The sequence below is a fragment of the Bactrocera oleae genome, chromosome 2 (genome assembly GCF_042242935.1).
Source record: "Bactrocera oleae isolate idBacOlea1 chromosome 2, idBacOlea1, whole genome shotgun sequence".
In the NCBI taxonomy this organism is placed as follows: Eukaryota; Metazoa; Arthropoda; class Insecta; order Diptera; family Tephritidae; genus Bactrocera; species Bactrocera oleae.
Genome location: NC_091536.1, coordinates 39,910,463 through 39,922,684, shown reverse-complemented (window position 1 = coordinate 39,922,684; position 12,222 = coordinate 39,910,463). Strand labels below are relative to the sequence as shown.

Below are 12,222 nucleotides of genomic sequence, written 5' to 3'. Positions count from 1 at the left end.
GCTAGACTGTTAAAGATTGCGGTATTAGAGACAATGTGAATGATTCACTTTTGTCAAGAAAGACGCCCAGAGCATATTCCTTATGCTCTTTCTATATTTAGGGTTAGCGAGGAAAGTACAATTTCCATGGATCTATCCCTCGTATATTGTGAGGGGATTTAAACGGGTCGAAACAGTTGATTACCCAAAGTATTTTTCCCTTCGTTATGATATCGGTAGGCACGTATTCTACGCTACCTCCTACAAATTGAATATTTGGAGCATGCGTACACTCTGGAAAATGAGTATTGACCGGATTTACCAGTGATTACTTACTATGTCCAGTCCACCCTTCACGTGTTTTTCGTAGTAGCCTAGGTGTAGTCGGGTGCTTGGACAGTAATTTGCTAATCCTACCTTCCTTGGCTGTATATCTTACTTGCCGCAGAAGCTCTTCCACGACTCCTTCGTGGGTTTATGAATTTATTTTTTAAATATATTTCCTCTAGCAGGACTCTTAATCGGCCATCTTGGCCAGTTTAAAGATATCCTTAATACTTCTTCTCTAAGTGATCCTTGTTCCGGCACGCAATGTAATACTCTTTTTTGAGAATTTTAATGACTGCGACAGTCCGTTTTTCTAGTTCAGAGATTGAGTCATATAAAATTCCCGATTACTAGCCCAGTTAGTATATTTAGGATTCCTGAAGGTTACACTTTTATTGAGAGCTGAAAATTCTGCTTGAAATCTCACATGTTACATGTTACCTATGTTCAGAAACTTGGGATGTATGAAGCACCGCTTAAGGGGTTACATGGGTTTCGTTGGGTAAAAAAGGCATATTTTCAAAAAAAAATTTTTCTATATAAAAAATTATGTATTTAATTCAAACTTTTTTCTGTCTTAATGATACACATGAGTATTTAAAAAAAAAAAAAATTAAAACTCCGCCATTGTAAGATCATTTGCGGTGACAACTCGGGCCTGATCGATGGATTTCTTTTTTAAATGGGCGTGACACCGCCCATACCCAAACATACATATTATATAAGACGCTGTGAAAATAGGCAAAATAGGATGGTAACCATGCCTTCCTTGCTATATAAAATTCTTATATTATACAAAATAATTTTATTGTCTTAGTAATTGTTGGTTCAACTGTTATTGGCTCATTAGATCATCATCAATCAATCAAACTTCCCTACGAAAATTAAAGCTCTTTCATCAATCATTTAAGGTATTCAATCATTAAGGGGGAATATTAGCAGCTATACCAGCAAAGAAATCAATGTGACTTATCTACTTTTTCTTCTATTTATTCTTATCTTTCAGTTTAACTTTTGTATTCAATAACTTCAGTATATTCCATATTAATGAACTATTTAATTCATGTTTTAATTCTAAAATTCATTCTATTTTTAAATTTACTATCTTCCAAAGGGCTCCCGCCTTTTATTGGATTTTTACTTAAATTACTAGTTATTCAACTATTAATTATTATCAAATCAATACATCCTAATAACAATAATAACAGTAATAACATATTAATTACACAATTTTGTTTATTTACGGCTATGTTACTCAGCTTTCACATGAAACAAACCAATTCTTCATCTGATTCTTTCCAGTTCATGCTTCATTCCTGCCACGTTTGTCTGCTAGTTGAGCAAGTTAGTGATTGTCTCCGCACAGACTCAGCTAGATTTGTAACATATTCGCTGATTAAGTGTTTACAAGTTGCCAGAGGCATAAAAATTCCCTCTTTTTCAGAGGTTAATTGTAAAGTGGTACCTGTTCATTAGAGTTTATCTGCTTCGTAGTTACCAGGGATATCACTATGCCCTCTAACCCATTGCAGGTTTATCGTGAAGTAGGATGTTAGATCCTCTAACAGATCAAGACATTCTTTCATTATCTTTGATGAGACCATAGGAGACCTGAGTGATTTTAAGGCCGTATACACATATACATGCTCCTTGTTGTGAGCACACTTTTTGTCAATACAACAAGGCTTTCTTTGATTGCTCTGATCTCTGCCTGGAAGACACTGCAGTGGTTTGGTAAACGGAAATCGATTTTTGTGTCTAATTTTGCTGAAAAGACCCCAGCTCCCACTCGATTATCTAGTTTGGATCCATCCGTGTAGATGCTAAACCTTTCATTCCTGTCCACCTCGTCCCTTTTCCACTCCTCTCTGGTGGGGAAAGCACCACAATATTGCTTCCGAATTTATATTCAATTCTACTGGATTGTGGAAACCCGTGGTTGTGGGTAGAAACGGGAATTTATTAAGTATAAGGTTGTCAAATATCTCCCTTCCGCTTTTTTGCTCTTCATTCAATGCTTTATAAAAAGTGTTACAGTGATCGGATGTAGTTAAAATATGCGCCGTTTTGTTCGATGATCTGTTTCCATCTAGACGGCAACTTCATAATACCTTCCTCGTAGAAGCCCCCCTCCTTATTTGCGAAGAATTCGGACAGCCACTTTTCACAAGCCTCTTTTGAGTTCAACTTCACACCACCAAGGGCATTCGCCATGGACAGGAACAGGTGGTAATCACTTGGCGCTACGTCCGGGCTATATGGTGGATGCGATAAAACCTCCCATCCGAGCTCCCGTAGCTTCTGACGAGTCATCAACGAAGTGTGTGGTCTGGCGTTGTCCTGGTGGAACACTACACCCTTCCTGTTGACCAATTCTGGACGCTTCTGGTCGATCGCCTGCTTCAAGCGGTCCAGTTGTTCGCAGTAGATGGTAGAATTAAGCGTCTGGCCATATGGGAGCAGCTCATAGTGGATGATTCTCTTCCAATCCCACCAAACACACAGCAAAACCTTCCTGGCCGTCAATCCCAGCTTGGCCACTGTTTGGGACGATTCACCGGCCTTCGACCACGACCGTTTTCGCTTGATATTGTCGTATGTGATCCATTTTTCGTCGCCAGTCACCATCCGCTTCAAGAATGGGACGAGTTCGTTCCGTTTCAGCAGCATATCGCAGGCGTTGATTCGGTCCAGAAGGTTTTTTTGCGTCAAATTATGCGGCACCCAAACATCAAATTTTTTTTGTATCCAGCCTTCTGCAGATGGTTCCAAATGGTTTGGTGACTAACTCCCATCTCCTGGGCGATGTCACGAGATGCCATATGCCGGTCTAACTCGATGTATTCCTTGATTTGATCGGTATTTGTCGTCACAGGTCTTCCGCCAGCTGGCTTATCCATGGTGTCGTTTTCACCGGCTCTGAATCGTCGAAACCATTCCTCCGCGGTTCAAAGTGATAGAGTACCATCCCCCAAAACACCATTAATCTCACGGAACGTTTCTCTAGCGGATTTGCCTTTAACGAAGGAAAACTTTAAAAAAGCGCGAATTTCGGCGTTAGTGAACTCCATGTTTACACGTCTATAACTGTTGAACGCAATATCCAAACTAATCATGCATAGCGTTGTTTTGTAGGTTATGTCAAGACCTTTCAAATTATGTATAGAGTTGCCAGATACGAGCTCTGTAGCCGCGAAATTCAAAAGACAAAAAAGCGGAGATATTTGACAACGTTATATTTTAGAATGTGCCTAGTCACAGGCGACTAATTAGGAGGATTCCCTCTGTCTGAGAGCTGACTTTGCTGCCACTTGCTTACAAAACTAGTCTGTCGGCAGTAAATGTAAAATGACGTTAAGTGCCTGGCTTGGCGTTGTTCTAAGAGCTTCACTAGTGCATATACTGGCTGCTCTTTGTATACTTCCGTACGCCTCACCGCGTATTTCTTTCCATTATTGGCCACCAAACCAAGACACCGTATGTCATGATTGGTGTAACAACTACTGTGTAGAGCCAATAAGCTGTCTGAGGCTTTAGCCCCCATTTGGGGCCCACCATCCTTTTACAGGTGTAGAGTACCGTAGCTACTATCCTCACCTTAGCATCCATGCTTTGTTTTCATTAAAGCTTGTCTAAGATTAGTCCTAAGTAGCTTGCCTTATCCCCAATTGTTAGTCTGCTGTGAGGTGAACAATACTAGCTCCGTCTTACCAGCATTTAAGTTTAGTTCGAACGATACGACCGAACGAATAATATCGTCTTAGATTGTTCGCATAAGGTGACTACTTTTCTAGATCCAACAGCAACTTATTCATTGTCAGAATCCAGAGGAGTGGGGATAGCACGCCTCCTTGAAGTGTACCCCTTTGGACAGGTCTGCACATCGTTGACGCTCCCAGCGTTGAAATTATTGCCCTGCTCGTGAGCATCTGTTCAACTAATTTTCTGAGGGATCCGAGATGTCCAGATTCTTAAGCGCACTCAGTATGGCCCTAGGCTGGATATTATTGAAGGCTCCTTCTATATAAGACGGCAACTAGAGTGTATTTTTTAACTTCCAGAGATTTTTAAATCTCCGCCACCATTGAGCTTGGTGTTGCTTCTGTGGATTTTCCTTTAGAATACGCATGCAGCGAACTATTTATTATGAGGCGAGGCTAAGTGGTCTGAAATCCTTTGGATTTGTCTGCTTGCCTTAGGTAATTACATATATTACCTTGACTTCACTCTATAGCGAAGGGATATAGGTTAATTGAACGCCCCCTTAAAAATGGATACTTGCCAATCTATTATACAACTCTGCGACTGCTGTAATTGAGCCGGGAATGGACTGTCTAGTCCCGGAGACTTGAAGGGCTTGAAGCTATTTATTGCCCAGCGTACGTTGCTTTCTGACACTATGCTTATAGGAGTGTAGTCTATTTCTGCTCCGCTGTCTTGAGTATATTCTACAGCATGGCTTTCAGAGCTACCTGAGAAGTGAGTATCCATTAGTAGTCCTACTGACTCTTCACTGGATATCGTCCAACTGCGGTCTGGCTCTGAATATATTCTATACTATGCACCCATTGTGCCATTATTTTCCTAAATTAAACACTACCCCAACTTCGTGTTATTGGACAAGCCACTTCTAATGCTTGCCGTCAAGATTCCGTGAATCTATTAACGAGGATCTCGACTCCTTACTTTTGGGCTAAAACGGCGGAATGATAGGGATACGTTTTTCTAGCTCTTGCATGGGCACCTGTCAGTTCGTTTTCCTATGATTCCTGAACTTATTGCCCCTATCGGCCCTTTCCTCTATTATATATTTAATATATCGGTGATCCGAAAAGGAATGTTCTTCGAGGACTCTCCATTGGGTCAATCTGTTGAGTAGTTCTTCCGACACAAGAGTTATATCAAGTACTTCTTCTCGGTTTCTTGTAACGAACGTTGGCGTACTTCCCTTATTACACACCAGAATCTTAGTGCCTAGTAGGTAATTAAAGAGACACTCATCTCTGTCATTGACATCTGTGCTGCCCCAGACCGTATGATGCGCGTTTGAGTTGCATCCAAGTATAGTCATCCACTTGGGTGCCTCGCTATCCCGTACCACCTCTTTCACCATCAGAGGTGGCACCAGCTCTTTATCGTATGGCATATAGCACGACACCAGCTGGTAACTTGCGCTCATTTCCCAGCTTACTGCTGTTGTATCGTTGTTGCTGCAATGATGTAATACAAAAACGTTAAGGTTTTTCTTTGCCATTACGCAGGCTTTGATTTTACCTTCACAGTTTACCATATATAGCTTGTAGTTCGTTCTCCCCAATCCGCTAATACGCCCTCCATTAACCCATGGCTCCTGAATGAGGACAAACTCTGGCTGTTCTATTGCCACGCGGTGAATTAGGGCTGCTAAAGCTAGTTTGCTGTGATCAAGACTAATTTGTAGAATACGCATTAACTATTGTTATATCTGCGGCATGCTGGGCCTTTAACAGTTTACCTCTCGGTATTCTGCTCCTAATGTACAGATCCATGAGTCTCTCCAACGTTTTCAACAAAAAGGAGGATAGGCTGATGGGACGAAATCCTTTGAGCCAACGTGAGTGCTCCTTCCGGCCGTCGGTATATAGGTAACCTTAACCAGTCTCCAGGTCTGCGGAACATGGCCTAATCTAATATAAATCGCGGGACACCTTGACCGTATGCTGCATTTGCGCCGGTTCGGGGACTTGAAGAGTTTACATAAATTTAGCGCCCAGGTAAGGTGACGTTCATCCCAAAAGTCCAAGAAGGCTGTACAGATCTCTCGAAGCTCTCCCCGGGGAATTCTTTGGCGAAGCTGTTCAACAGAAATTGAGCAGTTGAGGAGTAGTTCAACGACTTCTCGCTCGTGTTCCAACCACTATCCGCATTTCTCAGATACCATAGTGGAGTAGGATTTTTCGCAAGAATTCCCCTAAACCGTAAGGACTCCGATACCCACTTCCATTCCTCATAGGAAATGGAGTCATCTCCCCTGCTACGATTTTGCTAAACATCGGTGCCGAACCACCCTTGGCTATTTAAACCCACTACGGCTTTGCAATGGCACAAGATTAATGAAAAACATTATCGAAGCCAAAATTTTGAACGACAAAATTTGAATGCCAATTTAATTCAAATACTCTCAATTAAAAATTAGATTGGCATTCGCAATAATATATCAATAAGTCACAAGGCCAAACTTTGCTTGTTTGTGGCTTAGATTTGTACACCATGCTTTTCCCACGGACAACTTTATGTGGTAAATCCTGTTTTTTTTGTATTCACTAAAGACGTACTGACAAAAATTATTGTACATTGCAGAGGGTTTAAAGATTAATCTTAGTTTATTTTTAATTGCAATCATTAGTAGTAGAAAAAGGAATTATTTTCGTTGTATAGATAGTTATCATAATTGTAAATTATATTTAATATGTTACTTTAATAAATAATAATTATTTATCTAAGATAATGTATACTTTAACTGTCTACAACTCTTCATTCCTATTTCAATTATAATTAAATCCCCCAAACATTTAGTTATTTTTAAAAAAACTTCCCAAAAAATTATTTATATATACAAAATTTCCTAAAAATAACGTATATGGCAGCATGCCGAGTCAACTAGTGTTCCTTGGTAAATATGTAAAGACGGGTTAGATGGGCGTAATCGGACCACTACCACTCCACAAAACGCTATAACTAAGCACTAAATAAAAATGTAAAACTGTAACACAGTAACAGTAATAAGTGGAATGTAACGGGATGAAACTTTACCCGAATAGTACGCTTAAAGTAGGCCTTATGACTACAAATTGTCAAAATCGGACTACAACTGTTCATGCCTCCAGATACCGAATATGTGGACCCCAGTTCCTACAGTGAACATTTTATCGATATCGATCAATCTGTGAGGTATGTTATTAAAATTTGGAGCAAATCTTTTCCTGATAACACTATGCTTGTATGTCAAAAATGGGTTGAATCGGATATGGGCTTCTCTTAGCCGCATATAACTAATACAAAGATTTTCAAACTTCCGGTTTACTTTATACCAATATATATGAGTTATTTTAGTGAACACGTTTTTTACCAATAACAATGTATCTTTGTGCCTAAAATGGATAAAATCAGTTGAAAACTTGTCCTAGTCCCCATAAAACTATATCACGATTTGCGATCATCCACCTAACTTTACTCCATATATATTGGTGATGGTAAGTGTACCTTAATGAAACTCAGGGAGCATATTATTAGTTGTGGCATGTTTATATTATGTGGTGTACTACAAAAAAAAATCGGGTCAGTATATCCCTTAGATCCCATATACCTAAAATGTTATTTTGAAACTTCTGGTTAGCCTTATACCATATATACGAATAAAACCCACTCCTATATAGTGCATATAGCGATTTTCGTTTTTCTAACAAGCCTTGAATATGTCGTTCAGCGTATGAGCTATATATTAATAAAGTTGGGTGAAAATACAATATGTTTTCAAGTATACCTTAGCAATGTCCAAATTAATGCAATCATTCCGTCCCTTTATCTGCCCCCAATACAGCATATATAATGATTTCCGACTTTCCACCTGACTTCAAACCGTACAGGATGGTCAAAATGTGTGATGTTTTATTGAAATTAAATAGACTAATTTCCTTGAAAATTATGTGCTTTACCACTGAATATGAATGGAATTGGGCTAGATCTTGGTCTTAATCTCATATCCCTAATATAAATAATTTTTATCCTCTGGTTGACGTTTTCCACATCAACTCAATATATTATATTAAATTTAAATTTGCTTGAGTTTATATCACATATTTCTCATTTAAGGATGATTTTAATACAATTTTAGCTGACGCTAAGTAAAATATAGCAATAACAAAGGGTGAGTTCTTTCGCAAAATTTTTATACTCTCGTAACATGTTGCTACAGAGTATAATCGGTTTGTTCACCTAACGGTTGTTTGTATCACCTAAAACTAATCGAGTTAGATATAGGGCTATATATATATAAATGATCAGGATGAAGAGACGAGTTGAAATCCGGGTGACTGTCTGTCCGTCCGTCCGTCCGTCTGTCCGTCTGTGCAAACTGTAACTTGAGTAAAAATTGAGATATCATTATGAAACCTTCACACATGTTTCTTGGTACAGTAAGACGGTTGGTATTGCAGATGGGCGTAATCGGACCACTGCCGCGCCCACAAAACGCCAATAATCAAAAACAAATAAATTGCGTCGCCCCGCACCTTATAGGTTGAATGTGCATATCTCCTAAACCGCTAAAGCTTTAATAACGAAATTCATTGAGAACAAATGTTTTTAGCACCTCTATCGGCGGTGTGAAAATGGGTGAAATCTGGGGTACTGTTAAAAACTACTAAAAGCGCGATAAATCAAGCACTAAACACACCAGAGACAGTTAATTTTATCTCTGGGATGGTACAAGATGAATTTTTCGGAACCGCATTCAAAATTAATCAATGGGCGTGGCACTGCCCACTTTTAGATGAAAACCCATATTTTGGCGTCTGCTTAACCGATTGCAACCAAATTCGGTTAATAATATTCTTCCCATATTTCTTTATTATAGCATGAAAATGGGCGAAATCGAATTACAACCACGCCTATTTCCAATATAACACCATTTTTAATTCCGTCCGATTCTTTCACTTTCCACTATGCAAATGAAGCAACAATGATTGTATGGGGTAAAAGTGTACATGAATAATGCGTTTGAAGTATGCACCCTTTTGACCAGAAATTGTCTAAATCCAACCAAAAATGTATAAGGCCGTAAATATCGGTCAATGCGTAAGATATATAATTGAAATTGATATAATAAAATAAATAAATGAAACTCGCGATTATAGTATGTTTTTGTGTCAAAAATGGGTTGAGTCGGATCAATAATACCTTTAATATAAAATTTTGCCAACACCTGTAGGGTTTTCTCCTTCTTTGATCCTGTTTGCCAACACCTAGGCTTTGATCCTTGCAAGTTGCGAGAGTATAAAATGTTCGGTTACACCCCAACTTAGAGCTTCTTTACTTGTTTAAAATAAAGTTTAACCAACACCTGAAGGCTTTTCTCCTTCTTTGATCCTGGCAAGCTGCAAGAGTATGAAATGTTTGGTTATACCCGAATTTAAACCTATCTTACTTGTTTGCGTATGTATTAGTGAATTTAGGATTGGTTCCTTGTAGGTTTATAGTATAGATTTTATGCATTGGATGTGAGGAGTTTAGTTCTAGTTTCTTAAACATTTGTATTGCTGAGTCAGATACCTCGCCTAACGGCCTAGATACGTTCCACGTAACGTAGGCCGTATAGCCGTAAGGAATAAATTATTTTAATACAAATTCATTCAAATTCAATGAGATCGATTCCAAATTTGTTAAATATGTAACATAGTTTATATTCTTTTTTATTTAAATACATTTTTATGAGTGAATGAAATATACAACGTGAGCCCTAAAAATTGTCGCACCTAATTTTGCGCAAAAAAAATGTATATTTAAGTTAAGATGAAAACTTGTTTTATTTATTATTAAACTCTAGATTTGCATGCTTGCAAAGCTTTTCACGGTTTTGGAAACTAGTACAGGACTTCTTATGGAATTTCGTCCTAACTTCTGTACAAATGGCGCTTAAACTGGTCCAGTTTTAAGTCTTTTACATTTCTTCATTTCCCATCAATTATTCCCATATACAAAAATCCAAAGGATCCAAATCCGGAGAAGAAGGCAGGCATTCATTCGCTGAAATAAAATAGGGGATATTTTGTCTTTGCATTACTGCTGCAAAATTCTTGCTTTATGAGCTGGGGCAAAATCTTGTTGCAAGCAGTATGGATTATTGCCAAACAAACTGGATACATGGGCAGAGAAGTGTCCAACAAGTAAATAATACTTTTATTTAATTTTTACGCCTTTGTCAATAAAAGGAGAGGGAGTGCAGATATGGCTCCCCAAATCATTACAGAGGTTGTGTGTTGATACCTTTCAAAGCTCTTTGATCAGCTGGATTCTCAGAGATACTGGTTGCATAAATGCGTCATTTTGTGAGTTGTGGCTTGCCTGAACACAAAAAGCTTCTCATCAGAAAACACAATTTCACAATTGACGTGCCGCCGAAGGAGCAAATAATTTCTTTCTTTTCTCATTTGCTTTTGTCGTTCGTTAGCCCATGAATTCGTTTTTTATTAACAAATTTTCTGATGGTTTTTCGGCTCACAGTTTTCTTACAGAAATTGCACAATTTTTTCCTTATTCGCTCAAGTACAATCTTTAGCAGATTTGGAATTCGGACGTGTAACTGCGACCAGGTTTTTTTTTTTTGGTATTTAAACACTACCACTTTTCTTAAATTGACCACAGCACGTTGAACGAATCTACGGTTAACATCAAGGCTCTAGAGGATCTTAACAATTTCACTTTTTGTTTTTCCTGGCAAATGGAACTTTTTCAGCAGCTCCTGATTCCATTGCTCCCAAAAACTGAACACCAATTGATGAAACTTAAAATTATGTTGCGTATATTCAAAATATATATGACAATTGGAATGTGTAACGGAAAAATGTTGACAAATGTTGTCCGCCGAACAAAGCTTCAAACAAGTGCGGGGCCACGCTGTAATTCAAAAAAACATATGTACCTACCAAATACGGATTCCGAAATCCAACAATAATCTATAAACAGAAGTGAAACGAAAAAATCGCTAAGAAAATGTGCCCAGCGCGAAAAGCCTATTCAATGAAAGTATAAAAAGAAATTCTAAAAATATATAGTTACAGTTCTCACTGGATATGCTTACTGCCGTGCTCACATCGATAAAAAAATATTTGACGATTATAGCGAAACATTTCAAGCCGTATATCGGCAATATGCTTTAATTCAAGACAGCCGCTCAAATGCTTAGTGCAATTTATAACACTCATATTCACTTTTAATGAATTCTCTACAAGTAAAGTGACAATCAACGTTTATACAATACAAGGTGATGACAACTTTGAAATCATATGTTTGATTACGAAGTTGGTTCAAAATGATTGTTTGCCATAATCTTTTTAATATTAAATTGTAAATTGATAATTTACTTGTACGAAATTAAAAATAATATGTTGCAGAGGTGTTATGAAGAAGTTTTGCATTTAAAAACTTATTTTGGTCATCAGAATTATACAATCATAATAAATATTTAATTTTTCAAAAAAAAGGTACATAGGTATATACAGTGGCCCAAAAAAGCGAGTACAGGGGATGCTTTGACTTTGAAGTGACTTATCTCCTAAGCTATTAACACTTGTGAGTTGCATCCAAAAGTTAGAAAAAGCCGGTTTTATTAGTTTTTATGATGTAATTGAAATTTATTTTTAAAAGTCCAGTTTTCTCCAAAATAACTCCATTTTCAATAACAACAAAAACAAAACACTTGTACAGTTTTTACAAATTGACATTTTAACACTCTTAAAGGAAAATTAATACTTTTTATGTACACCTTTACCCTTTATCATGGTTTGCAGTCTTTTATTTATAGAATGCACCAAATTTTGTGTAAGTTCAGGAGGTATATTTGCCCATATTACCTGAAGAGCAGCCTTAACCTCATTACAAGTATACCCTGAACAGGATATATTAAGTTTGCCACGAAGTTTCTAACACCCAGAAGGAAACGTCGGAGAGCCTATAAAATATATACATAAATGATCAGCATGAGCTGAGTTGATTTAGCTATGTCCGTCTGTCTGTATATATGCAAACTAGTCCCTCAGTTTTTAAGCTACCGATCTCAAATTTTGCAGCTGTCCTTTTCTCACTAAGAAACTGGAAAACTTTTTCATTTGACGAATGATTGATTATCTAGGGCAATAATGCAATATCCGAAGAAATCGT

At 37.8% G+C, this 12,222-nt stretch overlaps 1 protein-coding gene and 1 long non-coding RNA gene across 3 annotated transcripts in view; one reads left to right on the top strand and one right to left on the bottom strand.

Annotated features, from left to right (window-relative positions):
• The window catches only part of l(3)80Fg (dnaJ homolog subfamily C member 16 l(3)80Fg), a 405,661-nt gene that overhangs the window by 218,158 nt on the left and 175,281 nt on the right, over nt 1–12,222 (top strand). The window lies entirely within an intron of this gene.
• Nucleotides 1,187–5,889, bottom strand: LOC138858950 (uncharacterized). Its single transcript, XR_011397987.1, has 3 exons — nt 5,801–5,889; nt 5,581–5,735; nt 1,187–5,516 (listed from the first exon to the last, which is right to left on the bottom strand). It is a non-coding gene; the product is annotated as an uncharacterized lncRNA (long non-coding RNA).